Here is a 20,192-nt window from a genome sequence, read left to right as displayed (position 1 = left end):
AGATGCACAAGTTAGAATGCCTGGCCCTATTGTCATAGTCTTCCAGTCTAGTTTGCATTGTGAGGTTTTCTTCCCTAAGATGACAAGTGGTCTTGTGTGTGGGTTTCTAACTCATCCACCCTGGTTTTAAGTTAAGCTTTGTGATGACCTAGCTCTCTTATTTCTCAGGTGAGGCTAACTGTGATGTAGTCTGAGGTTTGCTTTAAGGCCCTGTGAAGTATGCGCTCAATATATTTAAGGAGAACCGGGGATACAGTGTCCCCTGAGACCTGCTGTTCCTCATCCAATTCACCCTGGGAGTCCTTTGGGGATGAGGTGCATTTACCTGGGTGCTGAACGGTAGGGTGTCGGTGCCATTTTACCTTGGGCCCAAGTCAGAGTATCCTTGATGGACTTTGTTTTAATCTTCGGTTTTGAGCTGCCCAAAACCATCCTGATCACATCTAGGGTGAGCCCGGGGCTCCGGGGTGCAGCGGTGAGCAGTGTTGCACTCAGATGGGCTCAGGATCCTAGTGTCCTCTGGGATGTCTGCTCAGCAGGACTCTGCGCATGCACCCCCTAAGTACTTTTCTAGCAAAATAAAATGCTGATTTTTAAATGTAGGAGAGAAGTGCTGCACCCCATTTCCCTCCCCCATTTAGCTACATAATAAAGGGGGTAAGGGGTTCCATAGAACAATAGGAGGTTATAACACATAGAGATTGAACAAATAGGTCTCTCCTTTTGTGACCATTATGGGTATCTCAGGATGGGGAACATACTGTACATTGTTTGTCCTGAGAAGTGAATCACACGCCTTCAGTAAAAGAGTTTAACACAAATAAAATAATTTGCTTGAAGGACTGAAAGCAGAGTGTATTTACAATAAAGAGATAGGGGGGAAAGGTGTTAAAGTGCTTTGATCTGTACCCAGAGTTTATGAGATTCATTAAAGCATTTAAAAGCATTAAATATGAAATTCAGGTATGGATATTTTTACATAGTTATATTGGTCCAGCTTGGACCAAAGTAACTATGCATATAGCATTCCTAGTAAATCTCCCTAGAAGATTGAAATCCCTATAGCAGGCACTGCTAATACCATGATCCCTAATGGATTCTGGGTTCTATGCCAAGCTGCTGCCTTGCTACTTTGTAAACACAGAAGGTTGTCTGCTCTGCATGGGTTCCATTTAAAAAAGGCTTTAGATTTTTCCCAATGAATGTAAAGAAATCTCTGATTGGATGGTGTGGAGAGGCAGGATGATGATTTCATGATCTCTACCTCTTTGAGACAGAAAATGCTTTGCAATCATTGAGAAAATACAAAGTATTTTCTTCCCATGTCGAGTGAGCAACCTTCTGTTCAGTAATTTGCAGTAGCGGTACCTATTATAGTGATTTCCAGCTTCCATGTAGATCCCACAGCTATGGTATATGCATAGTCACATTCAAAGCTGGACTAATGTAACTAAGTAAAATTATCCATAGTTGAAATTTATCTTTAAACATCCTTTTGATTGGTCAAATCTGAGGGTTGTTAAATCTAATTATAAATTGAGGCTGTTACCATGTTTAGCTTGCTGTAGAATTTAATATTACAGTGGACCTCTTCTCACACTGCACGGGTTAAATACTCGTTCAGTTTGGAAGGAAAGCAATAAGGTTAAATTCTTACCTGTTTCCCCTCCCACGGGTTTTTTCTTCTCTGTACAATTCCTTTACAGCTTTTGCTCTTCACTGTTTCAGCAGCTACAGCTCTCCGACATGATCATGTACCATGCATGACCTGCTGTCCTGTATTGTACAGGAAGACACCTAGGGCCCATCAACATCCCAAGAGCATTAAAGAGCAAAAAAAGCACTGTTTTTTTTGGAAATATGAGAAATAGGGTAAGTATTGTGCTTACTCAAATCTCCCTAGACAAAACCAACATATTTAACTCTGGCAATGTGGGGGTGGGAAGAAGAGGAGTGGCACTGAAGAAATGCATTTCACAGTAGCCCTGAGTTCAGCTTTAATTGTGCTTGCATCTTTTGCTGTAAAAGTGTCCTTGTAAACCAAACATTCCAATTTGGACCCATTGACATATAGTATAAGGCCCTCTATCAGTGGTTGTCGCTCAATGCTTCATGGCACTTTTTTATTATGCAATCTTTTTTGCATGTTGTCTTGTTATAAGAAAGGTTTCTTATCTGCAACACAGATGCATTCATTTTCAGTTGAAGTATAGCTTGGCCCAGCCTTTTTGGCAAGGTTATTCCTTTACCTAAAACCGAAAATAAAACCTAACCTCTTTAAATCAATCCATATCTCACAATCTGAACCAAAAATTGAATTCCAGCTTGAAACTAACTATTCTTAAAAATGTTCCCTCCTCCTATCCTGCCTACCCTGTGTAAAAAAGATGTCCAGTCAAGTCATGTGATTCTGTAGCTCTGGTACCCTGTATCATAAAACACTCAACCATAGCTGAGAATTTCTGGAGCCGTGACATCACCATAGGCTCCCATGACCTAGTTGTTGTTGGGGCTCCCTCCTCTGCACTGCAGTCACCTCTTACTGACACAGGGAAGTCTGAGCTGCAGGATAATGTGACAGGAGCAGACTAAAGGCAGGCAAGTATACAGATCCTTTTTTTACACAGGGTAGGCAAAGTTGGGGAATGTTAGGCTTGGTCACATGTTCAGAATTCAAACCTCCATCTCCAAGCATTTAGAACTACTTAAAGGGCTGGGAGGGGGCAGCAGGAAGGGATGAACATATCTTTAACACTAATGGAAAGTAGATCTAAACAAAATTGCTATTACTTTACATTAACATTTTTAAAATCAACAATAGCAACGATACCTGGCCATCCTGTCATGAAAATCATTGTTCAGGTATTTCTTGTTATCGGTGCAAACTTTCTGTCCCTGTTTCGTGTTCTTTCAGGGAAGCAGCCACATTGACCCTCGTTGGGCAGCAATGTTCCTCCATTTTAAACATCAAGAAGCTAGTTCTGAGTAATGGCATGCAGCCATCACAGGATACATGTAAACAGCAGCTGCAAAGAGGTTGGATCAGCAGCACTATGAAACCAAAAATTACATACTGAATATTGAATATAGCTAAAATTTAAAAACAGTGACTTGTGAACAAAATGTTATTTAGGAAGTGTAACCTACTTCAGGATTAAATGCATCTAAAGTGAAAATAAGATCCATTTAGGGTGAAGAACATGAACTGAGTTCCTCTCTAAATGTATCAAAAATGGTAACCATCAACATTTCCTATCATCATTATACCTCTCATTGTTTGCAGTGCCATAGAACTGAACACACACACATTGGAAAATCTGAAGAGTCATCTAAAATATGTGTGTCTTTAAGTAGATATCTCAAAGTAAACTCGAGAGATTTATAGGGGCTCCCACTGCTGACTTTTTGAAAATGCTAAAGGCCTGCTATTATGCTGATAACAATGCTCTCTAATGTTGGGTACACACAGGAAGATTTTTTTGTTCAACCCAATGGGCTGACAAAAAAAAAAACCTTACAGATTTCTAACACATTTGATGTTACTGAGACAATCACCCCTCTGAACTATTGTGTTCTGATGGGGACCACCCCTCATCCAGGACACACTGATCAGATGCTGATAGGATGCTGGTTTTCCAGCATGCCCATTCGATAGAAGCCAGTCATGAGACCAGCTGTTGTTGGATGAGGAGCTGTGTACATGGGCCGAAAGTTGGCCGCTTCTAACCATTTTTAGCCGATTTTCATGCCCGTGTGTACCTAGATAAACCGTTTCAATACCGTGCAATTTTACACCTTCCTGCCCAGGCCATTTTTCAGGTTTCAGTGCTCTCACACTTTGAATGACAATTGCGCAGTCATACAACACTGTACCCAAACTAAAATTTTATCATTTTCTTCACACAACTAGAGCTTTCTTTTGGTGGTATTTAATCACCGCTGGGGTTTTTATTTTTTGCTAAATTAACAAAAAAAGACCAAACATTTGGAAAAAAAACACATTTTTCTTTGTTTCTGTTATAAAAGTTTACAAATAAATAATTGTTCTTCATAAATTTAGGCCGAGATGTATTTTGCTACATGTCTTTGGTGAAAATAACCCAAATTAGGGTGTATTTTTTAGTTTGTAGGAAAGTTATAGAGTTCACAAACTATGGTATAGATCTGCATATTGATCAATCCTGAAGTACTGACAGCCAATCTAATTTCTTGAGGTCCAAGAATGTCAGAACAGTACAGATATCCCACAAATTACCCCTTTTTGCAGAGTAGACAGTCCAACGTACTTCATAAGAGGCATGGCGAGTTTTTTGAAGTTGTATTTTTTTGTCATAATTATTTGGAAAATTAAAAAATTAAAAAAAATATTTTCACTATTTTTTTTTACATACTGTCACCAGTGCAGTACAGCATCATCATATAACTGGCATGGCGGTTAACAGGGACACTGCCTGGTGACAGTATGAAAAAAAATATATATATATTTTTTTTTTTATTATATTTAATTTTTTATTACTTTTTTTTTATTTTTTTTAAGATTTTTTTTTTCATATTTTACTATGACCAAAGTAGTACAATGTTACCATAGTAACATTGTACTACTTTGGGGAAGTGATCAGTATTTTTTTTTTTTTTACACAATTTGCTTATAGCAAAGAATTACTTTGCTATAAGCAAGCATTTACCTGAATGAAATCGATTCATTCAGCTTTTTTTTTTTTTTTTTTTTTTTTTTTTTGTGCTTAGCTGTGATTTGGTCACAGCTAATCACATGACATGTGCATGTGATTAGCTGTGACCATTCACAGCTAGGCACTAGTATACAATGGATGGCATCATGAATGAAGCCATCCATTGTATACAACTGTCATGTGACCTGCTGTGATTGGTCACAGCAGGTCACATGGTACCAGCAACGGGAGCCAGTACTCGGATCTGTCATCGGCCGTGTCCGAGGTGCACGGCCGGTGACAGATCGCACTGCTGCGCCGCTCTGCATTAGCACAAACTGCGCATGTGCGGGAGCACGCCAAATGGCGTGCACCCGGAGTGAAGAGACACATTTGAAGCCACCAAGCGGCGGCTAATGGTTAAATAATTTAATTTCATTAAATTTGTTTAATTCATTTTTGGAATTTTTTTAGTTTTATTTATTTTATCCATTTTTGAATTCGATAGAATCAAAACGTATCGACTCGGCATTCAAATTTATTCTATTTGAATTTTTTTTTTTCCAAAATATATTTTTATTGTAAGAAAGAAGGCATTACAATGCATATGCAGTTATGGATCCAAATCTGAACATAACCGAGCATTTCACCTCCCGTTTCACAGATGGGTCAAAGCTTAAAAGGCAATACAGATCAGTACTGTAAAAGACATTATGACACCATCATATTACAGTCCAGTAAATATACAGAGTATAGAGGGTAAGCAAGGAAATTCATTGTCTTCTGACCTATGAGCATGAATCTATATCAAGAGAGCGTAAAGTATGAAATGTGGAGTAAGAACAGCACGTGATGCAGCTTTATTTCTGTTTCGTGTGTCCATTACTTGGATATGTGAGTTATGCGGAACATAGCACACCTGTTTGAAAGTCGCTACTCTATATCGTGTATGCTATTAGAATGATAGGAGTTGAATGCAGGTGTGAACAAGATATCTGACAGAGAGGAAGTTAAATAGAAAGGGGTATAAGGGTATGTAGTGTAATATAGTAGTAGAGGAAAGTGTATAGTACAGAAAGGAAGGAAGGGGACAAACAAAAAAAAAGGGGGGGGGGGAAGTAGAAGGTCTTTGGGTAAGGTGAAGCAGGGAAGTGGAGTGGTTACTTGCGAGTAAATGGCTCACTTTATACAGAGTGATTCACATTGGGAATGTAGACCTATAACTAAAGAGGCGGTGCGTATATCAAAACAGTCAACAGGGTAAAACATGGAATGAAAGTCTAAGAGGATAAGCTGTGGTGAAAGACCAAGGCACGTCCAGACATGTATCAAAAGGTATCTCGGAAAAGAGGGTACTCCTCAGTATCATAAACTGCCCAATCATTTAGTCCTGTACTAGTATGCAGTAAGTAGTAATGGTTTTAAAATGCCTCCAACAAGCCCAGGTTTCCCTGAATCTCTTGGGATGTTCCTTAGCAACAGAGATCAATTCCTCCATTTCTTCAATTTTATTGATCCTAGCAAGCCATTCCCGGATAGTGGGAATATGTGTTGAACGCCAATGGACTAGGACACACTGTTTAGCAGCGTTAACCATGTGCATGGCGAGTGATTTACGATATGTTCGGAATGGAAGGGAGGAGTGGTGCAACAGGAATTGTGCAGGGAAGAAGTCTAGGTTATACGTGGTAACTCGTGCAATTGTGGATTGGACTTTCCCCCAAAAAGGCTGCAGCATTGGGCAGCCCCACCAAATATGTAGGAGAGTACCCGTCGCCTGATGGCATCTCCAACACGAGTTTGAGATGTTAGGATTGAATTGCTGAAGCAGGGATGGGACTGTATACCATCTGGAGTATAGTTTGAAGTTGCTTTCCTACGTGGAGACACATATGGATCCTTTGTGGATACGTGCGTAAATGTGGTTCCAATTATCCGACGTTAGTTGGAGTTGTAAGTCGGAGCTCCAGGCCTTACACGCTTTCCTAGACTGGACATCAATGGTATTTTCAAGGCATGAGTAGAGCTGTGATATAACATGTCTCTGGGGGGGAGTCCGTAGAGCAAAATTTTTTGAATGGGGTAAGAAGTCTAGTATATTAGTTTGTGTACGAGGAGCTATGGACAAAGTGATGCAGTTGTCTGTACATTCATAACGTCAAGGTCATAAGTGGCCAATTGTTTAGAATGTTGTCTCTGGATAGAAAGTTCCCATTTTTAAAACGTTGGCGCATACTCAAACTGTCTGTGGGACTGGGACCTGCAAGAAATGCATAGGACAAACCCGGGGGGAAGTCTGGGTTCATTGTAACGGGCGAGAATGGGCCCGGAGTAGAAGAGAAATCTGTTTTCTTAATGATCTGGTGATAGCAGAATAGAGTGGGGCCTATAAGAGGATGGTCCGTGAACTCAGACGGAAGGTAAGAACTTTTCAACCAGGGAGAGGAGGCGAGTGGGGTCTTTGAAAAGGCAGCTTCCAAATTAAGCCAAGCTTTACGACAATGATTCGTAGACCAATCTACTATTCTTGCCATTTGGCATGCTCTGTAGTAGCGAGTAGAGATGAGCGAATTATTCAAAAATTCGGTTCGGCTGATTCGCCGAATTCGCCGAATAAATTCGCTTCGAGCCGAATATATTCGCTGCGAATTTAACTTATAAAAAGGGTGTTTCTAGGCTTCAGAGAGCCTTTATATTAGTGCAGAACACTGTACCTTTAATTTAAATGCCCTTGGAGTCTGCTGGGGAAGAGAAATAATACTGTCAGTCAGTATGACATGCAGATGAGTGCCGTCGATCTTAGAATCACCGAACACTTCACTCATTTGGGCAGTCACGGGGCCAAAACCAGAGTGTGGAGCCACAGTGTGGCGGTGGAGGCAGCAGCAATGGGAGGCCATACAGCACCCTATGACAAAATGGAACCCACCAGCAGTGTGAAGAGACCTGAAAGTGGCACATGGCAGAGTGTGGCGATGGAGACAGCAGCAATGGGAGGCCGTAGAGGGACCCATGACACACTCTGGACCTGGCAGCAGCATGAGGAGGCGGTACAGGGGCCCATGACAGATTACGGGCCTGGCAGCAGCATGAGGAGTCGGTACGGGGGCCCATGGCAGATTACGGGCCTGGCAGCAGCATGAGGAGGCGGTACAGGGGCCCATGGCAGAGTGGCGGAGCGTAAGCAGCTAAAATTGAAGGCCATACAGAGGCCTATGTTAAAAAGTCCCCCCAGCAGCAGCGTGGGGAGACGACTATCAAGAGTCCAATGGCAGAGTGGCGGAGCAGAAGCAGCTTCAATTGAAGGCCATACACAGGCCTAGGTTTAAAAGTACCTCACAGTTAATTCCAATAACGAACTCTACTCCTCCGTGCAATCTACTTACGAGACCCTGGGCAGGTCTGGGTCCAATTTGTGGTGCCCTTTGGTGTCTGGCTTAATGCGCACAACACTGAACGTCCCAGCGTTTGTCAACGATTTGCCGTTAAGTGATGCAAACCCGCTGAACCACGTTCATGAGGAGCCGGTACAGGGGGCCATGAATCAGTATGGACCTGGCAGCAGTGTGAGCAGACGACAGAGGCACATGGCACAGGGTGGCGGTGCAGGCAGCATTATTCTGAAGCCATACACAGGCCTAGGTTAAAAAGCGGAAGCCGTCAGCAGCGTGAGCAGACGACAGAGACACATGGCGCAGGGTGGCGGTGGATGCAGCAGTATTCGGAAGCCAAACACAGGCCTAGGTTAAAAAGCGGAAGCCGTCAGCAGCGTGAGCAGACGACAGAGGCACATGGCGCAGGGTGGCGGTGGAGGCAGCAGCAATGGAAGGCCATACAGCACCCTATCACAAAATGGAACCCACCAACAGTGTAAGGAGACCTGAAAGTGGCACATGGCAGAGTCTGGCGATGAAGTCAGCAGCAATGGGAGGCCGTACAGGGACCCATGACACACTCTGGACCTGGCAGCAGCAAGAGGAGGCGGTACAGGGGCCCATGGCAGAGTGGCGAAGCGTAAGCAGCTTAAATTGAAGGCCATACAGAGGCCTATGTTAAAAAGTCCCCCCAGCAGCAGTGTGGGGAGACGACTATCAAGAGTCCAATGGCAGAGTGGCGGAGCAGAAGCAGCTTCAATTGAAGGCCATACACAGGCCTAGGTTAAAAAGTCCCCCCAGCAGCAGCGTGGGGAGACGACTATCAAGAGTCCAATGGCAGAGTGGCGGAGCGGAAGCAGCTTCAATTGAAGGCCATACACAGGCCTAGGTTAAAAAGTCCCCCCAGCAGCAGTGTGGGGAGACGACTATCAAGAGTCCAATGGCTGAGTGGCGATCCGGGAAGTCAGCGTTGTGATTGCAGATGCAATGCAGAAATTTTATGAGGTAATGCCGTGGGTGCGAAGAAGATCATATACCGTCGTACTTCCATCCATAAGACGGAACAACCTGCGAACCGGGAGCTTTATTGCTCTGACCTGCTGAGCAGCTTCTGGGATACCCAAGAGTTTGGCTTCTGTGGGGAATATGGTTGAAAACTGAAACTTAAAGGCATGTTGACGGAAGGGCACCAGTGTCAGTGCTCCGGAGGGAATATAGCTTCAAAGCTGACACTTAAAGGTATATCGACGGTCAGAGACCACAGGAAGTGGAGCTTGCGTCTTAAATCGACTGAATGTGGCAGACGTGAAACGTCTACGGGCCGTATATGAAATGGGTTGTTCCTCTTTCTGGAATAAGTGTTGGAAATGGCCACTCTTTTTGGTGTGGCGTTTTGTCTATTTAATTCCGATAACGGACTCTACTCCTCCGTGCAATCTAGTTACGAGACCCTGGGCAGGTCTGGGTCCAATTTGTGGTAGAGACTGGTTTTGTTCAGCCATGCTTGAGCGAGTAATAACAGGTCTGTGCTGCCCTTTGGTGTCTGGCCTAATGCGCACAACACTGAACGTCCCAGCATTTGTCAATGATTTGCCGTTAAGTGATGCAAACCCGCTGAACCACGTTCATGAGGAGCCGGTACAGGGGGCCATGAATCAGTATGGACCTGGCAGCAGTGTGAGGAGACCCGAAAGTGGCGCAGGGTGGCGGTGGAGGCAGCAGTATTCGGAAGACATACACAGGACTAGTTTAAAAAGCGGAAGCCGTCAGCAGCGTGAGCAGACGACAGAGGCACATGGCGCAGGGTGGCGGTGGAGGCAGCAGTATTCGGAAGCCATACACAGGCCTAGGTTAAAAAGCGGAAGCCGTCAGCAGCGTGAGCAGACGACAGAGGCACATGGCGCAGGGTGGCGGTGGAGGCAGCAGTATTCGGAAGCCATACACAGGCCTAGGTTTAAAACTGGAACCCAGCAGCGTGAGCAGACGACAAAGACGCACATGGCAGAGGATGGATCTGGCAGCAGTATGAGAAGGCGGTACAGGGGCCCGTGGCACAGTGTGGTGATGGGGGCTACAGCAACTGGATGCCAGAAAGTGGCCGATAGGGCTATATACTGCATGGAATTATAAAGTTGTAAAGACAGCGGCCTATAAGGCTATACACACTATAACAATCATGACTTGATTGACCATTGGCCTATAAGGCTATACACAGCATGAATATCATGACTTATTCTGAGAGTGGTTTGGAAGGCTATATACAAAAAGTAATTCATGAGCTGTCCGGACAGCGGACAATAAGTACATATATACAAATCAATTCATCAGCTGTCCAGCCAGCGGCCTCAAAGGCGACACATATAGAAAGCAATTCATGAGCTGTTCAGACAGCGGCCTCTAAGGCGACAGATATACAAAGCAATTCCCGAGGTGTTCAGGGAGCGGCCTGAACGGCTAGGTTATTACTAAATATATTTTTGTGGCCAAACATCGGCCTATAAATAGATGTCTACACAGTGACAAAAAATTATGTCGCCAGACAGCGGCCCCTAAGGCGACAGATATACAAAGCAATTCCAGAGGTGTTCAGTGAGCGGCTTGAACGGCTAGGTTATTACTAAATATATCTATATTATAAGAAATGGTTTAGACCAAAAAAAAAAAAAAAAAAATTTGATGCGATGCTATACCTTAGTAGATTGTGGAAAGTCAACATGTCAAGCGTAACTGTGTACATTACAGAAAATCTTAACAAGACAACCAAACATGTGGCCAAACCGTGACCGATACAACAAGTTAACAATGTAAGAAACAGGAGGGGGCCAAACCGTGGCCAATAAATAAACAGTCCACCTCATTGATGAGATGGACAACACGTGTCAAATAAATATTTAAAAAAATTGCTATTCCATCGGTCTGGAACTGGTCGACTATAAATAATTAAAAAGTTTAAATTCATGTGACAGTCGTCCAGCGACGTATAAATAATTTAAAAACACCAATTCATGAGGGGCCCGACCAGCAGAGTATAAGTCATTAAAAAGGTTCAATTCATGTGACGGTCGTCCAGCGAAGTATAAATAATTTAAAAACCCCAATTCATGAGGGGCCCGACCTGCAGAGTATAAGTCATTAAAAATGTGCAAAACATGAGTCGGCCGACCAGCAGCCTCTCAATAAAATATATATACAAATGTACGGATCAGGTGGAGGTCTTCCATTTGTCCCTAATAACATGTTTGGGGCATGATTCATGGCGGATTTAGTCAGTTGTGTCAGGAACTGGTGGTTTGAAATCCAGACTAATCCACGCCTGATTCATTTTCACAAACGTGAGTCTCTCCACACTTTGGGAGGACAGTCGTGTCCTCCACGGAGTTACAATACCTCCTGCCGCACTAAACACGCGCTCCGATGCCACGCTACTGGCCGGGCATGACAGCCTTTCAAGGGCAAATTCAGCTAGTTGGGGCCAAAGGTCAAGTTTCGTTGCCCAGTAGTCAAGGGGATTGTCTACCTCGGTTGGCAGGGTGCTGTCCAAGTAGGCCCAAGCCTGTTGTTTGAGGTCCTGCTCCAGGTCCACCTGATGCTGCTGCTGCTGCGGCTGGTTAGTAGTTTCCTCACTGCGCTGGTGAAGAAAGCTACTCATCATCGACTGCAGACTGAGGCAGCCGCTGCTGGTGGAGCTGCCAAAGCTCCTACCACCCCACCCCTCCCCTGCTGCCATGGCAGCGGAACGCGAGCGCACAGGGCCCACAGTGTCTGAGGATGGACGTTGGCGCAGAAAGGCAGAGACCAACTGACTACATAGGTGGTTTTTATAGTACTTTATTTTGGCCTCCCTCTCAGCAGGTGTGAAAAAGGCCACCATTTTGGAACGGTAGCGAGGGTCCAACAAGGTGGACAGCCAAAAGTCATCCCTCTGTCTGATGGTTATTATTCGGCTGTCGCTACGCAAGCAACCGAGCATGCTATGGGCCATTTGTGCCAAGGAATGCGAGGGACTCCCTGCCTCCATCTCCACAGCATACTGCCACGGTGCGTCTGGGTCCTCTGTCTCCTCCTCCTCCTCCTCTACCAGATGCTCCTGCTCCTCCACTCCTGTCCGCTGAGTGGAAAAACCACCCATTTCACTCAATAATTCCTGAGCACCAATGTCCTCCTCTACCTCCTCCTCTTCTTCCTGTCCTGCCCCCACAGGGGTCATGTGGCGTTGAGATCTGTGCGCCACGTCTACCGCACCCTGACCAGCCATTGTTAACAGCATTTGTTCCAGGACGTGCAACAGAGGAATGACGTCGTTCATCCCATAGTCCTGCCGACTCACGAATAGCGTGGCCTCCTCAAAGGGCCTGAGCAAGCGGCAGGTGTCACGCATGAGCTGCCAATGGCTGACATCTAAGTTACACAGGGGAGTACCTTTATCCGCTTGTAACATCAGGAAATCGGTGATGGCCTTTCGCTGTTCGTAAAGGCGGTCTAACATATGTAGGGTTGAATTCCACCTTGTTGCAACGTCGCAGATCAGGCGATGCTGTGGAATTCCGTTCTGCCGCTGCAGCTCAAGGAGGGTGTGCTTTGCGGTGTAGGAATGGCTGAAATGCATGCAAAGTTTACGTGACATTTTAAGGATGTCTTGCAGTGGGATGGTGGATTTTAGGAACCGCTTGACAACCAGATTGAACACGTGAGCCATGCATGGCGCATGGCACAACCTTCCTTGACGCAGAGCAGACACCATGTTCTTTCCGTTGTCGGTCAACATGGTTCCGATTTTCAGTTTGCGCGGAGACAGCCATCTGTCGATTTCTCTGTTCATTACACTCAGAAGTTCCTCCCCTGTGTGACTACGTTCGCCAAGGCATACCAGGTGCAGCACAGCGTGACACCGTTGCGCCCTGCACATGTGATATGCCGGTCGGGTAATGGGACTTGGCACGGGGGTGGCGGCTGAGGACACGGCGGAAGAAGAGGTGGTAGAGGCGGACATCTTTGCTGGACCAAGGACGTGCAAACGTGGAGGCAAAAGCGGCGTGACCTGTCCAAGTTGCTGGTGCGGCTGTGCCGGCACCACGTTCACCCAGTGGGCCGTAAATGACATGTACTGTCCCTGACCGTAGTTACAGCTCCACACGTCGGCGCTGCCGTGCACTTTGGCAGAGACCGACATGCTCAAAGACTGGCCCACCATCTCTTCTACATGTGAATGCAGGGCTGGCACTGCCTTTTTGGCGAAGAAATGCCGGCTTGGCACTCTCCACCGCGGCTCGGCACAAGCCATCATTTCTCGGAAAGGTGCTGAGTCCACCACTTGGAAAGGGAGGGACTGCAGCACCAGCAACTTGGACAGGAGGACGTTCAGCTTCTGCACCGCCGGGTGCGTGCTCGCAAACTGTTGTCTCTTGGAAACGGATTCCAAGAAAGACTGCTGACGGAATCCGTGAAGAGGAGTAGCAGGAGAAGGAGCATCTGAACGAGCGGAAGATGCCAACGAGCGACAACTCCCCTCAGCAGAGGTGTTGGAGCCTTGACTGGCTGATAGAGGGCGATTGACGTCGGGTGACGGAGCAAGTAACGGAGCGGGTGATGGAGTGGGGGCTGGGGCAGGCAGAACCGCCGTATCTTTATCACGGTTTTCCCAGGCCACCGAATGGCGACGCTGCATATGCTGACGCAACGCTGTAGTCCCAACATTGGCCCCCTGGCCACGCTTGACTTTCTGGCCACATAGTCGACATACGGCTACGTTTACTTCCTCGGGCGGCTTGACGAAAAATTGCCACACCGCCGAGTAGGAAACTTTGCCCCCGATACTCCTCACTGGCTGACTGCTACTTCCTCCGTGCACACCGGCACCACTACTGGCCGTGGTGGTAGGCTGCAGTGGAGCTGGTGCTCTACTCCGTGGCCGTTTGGCTCCACTGACACTGCTGCGACCCTGCTGCCTCCTGGGCAACCCACCGACTGTTTTGCTCGCTGGCAAGCTGGCACCCTCTTCTCCTGATGATGCGGAAGCAATAGCCTGATGACGACGACGAGGCTGCCAAGTGCGATCAGCCTCATCATCATCAATTAGGGTCTCCACGTCACTACTAGCCCCCTCGGCTGCGTGTGGGTCAGGAGACAGACCTGTCTCTAGACCGGCTACCGAGCCACTCTCCTCGCCAGTACTTCTTCGCCTGGCTGCTGAAGAGGCGGATGTCTCCCCCCGTTGCTGACCGCCCTCTGTTAGCTCTTCCTCACTGTACAGTGGGGCTGAGCCCACAGCATGCGATACTTCGCTTGGTGAGGGAACACCAAAGGACAGGGGCAGGTCGAGGACACGTGATTTCAGTGGGCTTGCTCCCGGGCCATGCCAACTAACGGTTGTGTCTGACGTACCCACCGACCGTTGGCTGTAGGTGTCAGAGGTGACATGGGAAGAGGAAGACGACCGAGTCAACCAATCGATGATGGCAGGGTTGTCGGTGGAGACACGACCGCTGGATGACACCGGGAGCACTGGCCTCTGGCTGCGACTAGTGCTGCCTCGACCCCTTCCTCTGCTGCCACGTCTGCTCGCTCCTGAAACATTGCCTCCTCTGCCACTCCTCTGCGTGTTGTCTGACATACTCTTTAATTCAATAAGCACCCCAAAAATAAAACCGGATTTAACTCTTTGAACGTACAATAGTGGTTGTGAAGCAGAAAGTCAGTTTATTTAGCACAATCGGTCAATTGCAGCTTGCCGTTGGCTGGAAACTGTACGTTTATGTCACTGGAATGCACTAATCACCCAAAAAATATTACCGCCACCCGGCGTATATATGGATTTAACTCTTTGAACGTACAATAGTGGTTGTGAAGCAGAAAGTCAGTTTATTTAGCACAATCGGTCAATTGCAGCTTGCCGTTGGCTGGAAACTGTACGTTTAGGTCACTGGAATGCACTAATCACCCAAAAAATATTACCGCCACCCGGCGTGTAAATGGATTTAACTCTTTGAATGTACAATAGTGGTTGTGAAGCAGAAAGTCAGTTTATTGTACACAATCGGTCAATTGCAGCTTGCCGTTGGCTGTAAACTGTACGTTTATGTCACTGGAATGCACTAATCATCCAAAAAATATTACCGCCAGCCGGCGTGTAAATGGATTTAACTCTTTGAACGTACAATAGTGGTTGTGAAGCAGAAAGTCAGTTTATTGTACACAATCGGTCAATTGCAGCTTGCCGTTGGCTGGAAACTGTACGTTTCTGTCACTGGAATGCACTAATCACCCAAAAAATATTACCGCCAGCCGGCGTGTAAATGGATTTAACTCTTTGAACGTACAATAGTGGTTGTGAAGCAGAAAGTCAGTTTATTTTGCACAATCGGCAAACTGCAGCACCAACTGTGCACGACAGCCACCAAAAAAAAAAAGGGTGTATGTCACTTTACATTTTCGATTCTTTGATAGCTGTGGCCCTAAGTAATGATTCTGTGTCCCTGAGTAACGATTCTGTGTCCCTGAGTAACGATTCTGTGTCCCTGAGTAACGATTCTGTGGCCCTAAAGTCTCTGTGGCCCTAACTCTGTCCCTTAATACACACAGGTCTGTCTCTCTTGAATGACCGGAGGCTAATGGAAAATTCTAAGATGGCCGCGATTTATAGCTCCACCATTACACAGTGCTGGCTGGCTGCTGATTGGCTAATGCGATCACATGTCATGAATGCATTATGGGTCAGCGCGCCTTGTCTGCGCGCCTTCCCAGAGATCCCCGCCCCATCTTCTCTGTCCATTTTCTCCGTCGCCACACATGTCGCCGCCATTTTTGGGAAAATTCGATTCGTGCATCCGAAGTTTGCTAATCTTCGGATTCGTCGCGAATAGAATTTTTCCAAATCTTCGGATCGAATTCCACTTCGTCATGTTCGATTCGCTCATCTCTAGTAGCGAGCAAAGTCCGGTAACCCAATACCTCCGCTGGTTTTGGGCATAGTGAGTTGGTTGAAACCGATTCTGGGGCGTTTGTTACACCTATTTGAAATTTGAATTTCAGAAGACTGGTATATTATTTCTATTCTATTGTCTTTTCTAGTCTATTATTTTTTAATTTGAATTTATTATATTTGAAATTCTAATTTTTTTCTATTCTATTCTTTTTTCTATTCTATTCTTTTATTTTCTATTCTGTTGTTTTACTTTATTCTATTTTTTCTATTCTATTCCCTTATTTTCTTTTCTATTTTATGTTCTATTTTGTTCTGTTTTACTCTATAATATGCTTTTCTATTCTGTTTTATTTTCTATTCTCTTATGTTCTGTTCCTATTCATTTCCCTTATTTTCTATTCTATTCTGTTCTGTTTTACTCTAGTCTATGTTTTTCTGTTCTATTCTATTATTTTCCTTTCTATTCTATTCCTTTATTTTCTATTCTATTTTATTCTATTCTTGTTTTCAAATTTGATTTGAATTGCAGCTGAATATAATTTCCTTATTTCAGATTTGTTTGAATGTGTTACTATTGTAATTCAGAAATGTGAAAAATGTGTCAGATTTTTATTCATAATGGAACAAACCACATAAAATATGTGTATATATATATATATATATATATATATATAGTCTGATCAGTGTTACTTTGCTATTCAGTCTGTTTATTACATTCTTAAAGGAAGTAATCCAAGGATCGCACTGTTTTTGATAATACAGAGTCCTCAGCACTGCTTTATCTACATGAGCTGTACACTTTCAATATACCATGCCTCCCAAGCTTACCTATATTAATTAACTAGCAAATGTGTGCACATTCCTTAAATGGTGAGTTTGGAATGTTAATAAGTTTGTAGTTGGATTCTTATTTGGACTGACCAAAGAATTGTGATGAAGATCAAAAGAACTGATCAAACATATTTGGTAACACAGTTGGTAAGATTGAATAAAAATTAGTACATCCAGTTCAACCTGTGTGGGTATGGGTGTATGAGTGTATATGTATTTATGTCTCTACCATTTCCCATATCCCTGTATATTGCACTCACAAAGATGCCCATCTAAGAGTTTTTTCTGAAATCACTGACACTCCCCACTGACACCACCAATTGTGGAAAGGAGTTCCATATCCTTCTGTCTAAAAGTAAAGAACCCCCTACATGGTTAAGCTGTTTTTCATTCAATTTCATTGACTGGCTGTGTGTCTTCTTAAGTGACCTGAAACTGAATAGTTTTCTCCCTATGCTAGAATCACTATTTAAATATTTGTAAATTGCAATCATATCTCCTCTTAAGCACCTCCTTCTCCAGGGAGAATAATTTTAATGTTTGCAGTAATTCAGTATTACTGAGATCCTCAACTTTTTAGCTTAGTTACCCTTCTCTGGACTCTCTCCAGTTACAGCACATGATTCCAAAAGACTGGTGACCAGAACTGTATGTCATTACTCAAGATGTGGCTGAACCAGAGCTTTGTACAGTGGTACATTTATAGTCCTATCTCTTGAGTAAATGCCCTTTTTAATGTATGCTAGTAGTCTGCTGGCTTTGCTTGCTGCTGCTAGGCATTGCATGCTATTTCTAAGCTTTTGGTCTACTAAGACTCTCAGATCCTTTTCCATCCTCGATTCCCCCAGAGGTTCTCCCCCCCCAGTTTGTAACTTGCATTCCTATTTTTAGTCCCCAAATGAATTACTTTACAGTTATCAGTATTTAACCTCATTTGCAATGTAGTTGTCCCACCCCTTATTTCATCGAGGTCTCCTGTAAGGTTGCTACTGTATATCCTGTTGTGAGGTTATTACCCTGCTTAGTATAGTCAGCAAACACTGTTCATTCCAACCCCTATATCATTTATTAACAAGTTAAACAGAATTAGTCCCAGGTCCAAGACCTGGGGCACCCCACTCACAACTCCAGACCATTCAGAAAATTTACCACCCTCTGGACCCACTCCCTCCTGTAATCCGTTTTCTATCACATGCAATATTGTCAATGTCAACATACCTCAATTTTTAGATTAAGAGTTTACGGGGTATTGTATCAGATGTCTGGGCAACGTCCCGATACATCACATCCACTGCCATTAATCTATCCAGATTATTTCCTTTATCCAAAATATTAAAATGTTGGTCTGACAAGAACAATCCTTCATAAATCCATGCTGGTTACTAGTAATGATGCCATTTTTATCAGCAAATTCTTGGATAAAGTCCCTTACCATCCCATCGAATAGTGTACTACTGATGTTGGGTTGACTGGTCTGTAGTTTCCAGCAATGTATCTCAGCCCTTGTTTGAATATTGGTACCCCATTAGCTTTTCACCAGTCAGCTGGTACCATTCCAATCATTAAGCTGTCCTCATAGATTATGAATACCAGTTTACCAATTACCTTGCTAAGCTCTTTGAAGACTCTTGGGTGTTAGCCATTTGGTCCTGGGGATATGTTCACATGAAGCTTTTAAGGTTTTTGTACAGTGTATCTTTTTGTGTAAAATTATATCCACATTGACCAAACTGATGTCCAATATCTGAGTCAAACTTGCACAGGAAGAGCCACACATCTTTGGATATTACTAGAACATGGAAGGTTGACATTAGCAAAAAATAGGTTTCATAAAATATTTTTTCATTGGTGTTTTTGTTTGGACTTATATATTGCATGTATGGTGAACTGGTCAGGAGTCCAAAAGACCCTTAAACCAGTTCAAGCCATAGAGAATGCTGAGCTGCCCAATGCCCCTCAGCATCAGGATTTAGGAATTTTTTGAGGAAAACACCTCTCATAGCACCGTATATTTCTGAAGAGCGTGGGATATGGTATGCAAATAGTAGGGGGATGCATACTGAACTTATTTACTCTGGGATGGGGGTGTTGTTTTTTTTCCCTACTGTTTTCTCTGTTTTTAATCTTTTTTTTTCTGCATCTTAGTTCTGCTGAAATTCTCTTATTCTTTTAATTTAAATCTTTTATTAAACTTTTTTTCCATTACAAAAAAACAGCAAATAATAATTTACAACCAAAATATGAACATTTCCCTAAGTTTTGCAATCCAACCTCCCCACTCCCCCCCCCCCTCGCCCAAACCCCCTTACAATTTACCCCGGTCCATATAGCTCTTCCCTTTTCTTTCCAACTTTCCATTATATACCTGTGATCTTTCTCCTCAGTCCTCACTTCTGACTCTTTCTTTTTCTTACTATCCTTTCTTTCCCTCCAACCTTTCTTTTCCCTTCTCCTATTCCTGCTACCGCCTTAGAGAACATTCCCTTAATTCTACTACCTCAAATCAGATGCCTGGGCCTCCCACTACTTCCATATATTTTCCAGATGCCTTGAAGTCAGACCATCTTCCCCATTTCTTTCTAAATTTACCCATATTACCTTCATCTATATGGTATAACTCCTCCATCTTATTTATATATTCCACCCTGTCTAAGCAGTCCCTCATTGTTGGAGGCTCCTGTACCTGCCAAAATTTAGGAATAAGCCTTTTAGCCGCACTAATTAGATGGCATAATACACTAATTTAATACTGCTTCACTGGTACTTCTGTCCTATAAAACAAACACACCCACGTATCCTTCTGTATAGGTGTCCCCAATATGTCTTGTTTAAACTGGATTACATCTTGCCAAAACCCCTGTGTTTTGGATAGTCTCACCATATATGTGCCATTGTTCCCTTAGCTCCACATCCCCTCCAACATAACGGTGAGACTTCTACTCGTTGTTTATGTCAAATACCACCTTGGTAAACATTTATAATTAATTTCCACCGTGTTCATGTTAATCACCCCATGTTAATTTAAACAGTTCATTTTTCTGTTATTCATTAATTTTTTTCCCAGTTCCCTTTCCCATTTCTTTTAAGAACAGCGAAGGACCTGCCCCCCCCCCCAATTCAACAACAATCTTATATATCCCAGAAGTAACATGTTTTGGCGCCATACTGGAACCCAACATCTTTTCAAACGGGAGCATATCCTCCATCATCCTCAGTGGTTGGGGCAACTTAACAACAAAATGTCTCAATTGATAATATCTCAATTCATCTAATGACACACATAACTCTTTTTTCACTCTTTGAGTCTTGCAAAGTACCCAACTTCCCTTTAACTACTATATCCCCGAAATGTGTACTACTAGTCTCATCCAAAGTGTGAAACTTTTGTGGTATCCA

Source organism: Staurois parvus, unplaced genomic scaffold (assembly GCF_062004578.1).
Source record: "Staurois parvus isolate SC_StPar_1 unplaced genomic scaffold, SC_StPar_1.0 ptg000006l, whole genome shotgun sequence".
Lineage (NCBI taxonomy): Eukaryota > Metazoa > Chordata > Amphibia > Anura > Ranidae > Staurois > Staurois parvus.
Note: the sequence above shows the minus strand (reverse complement) of the source record.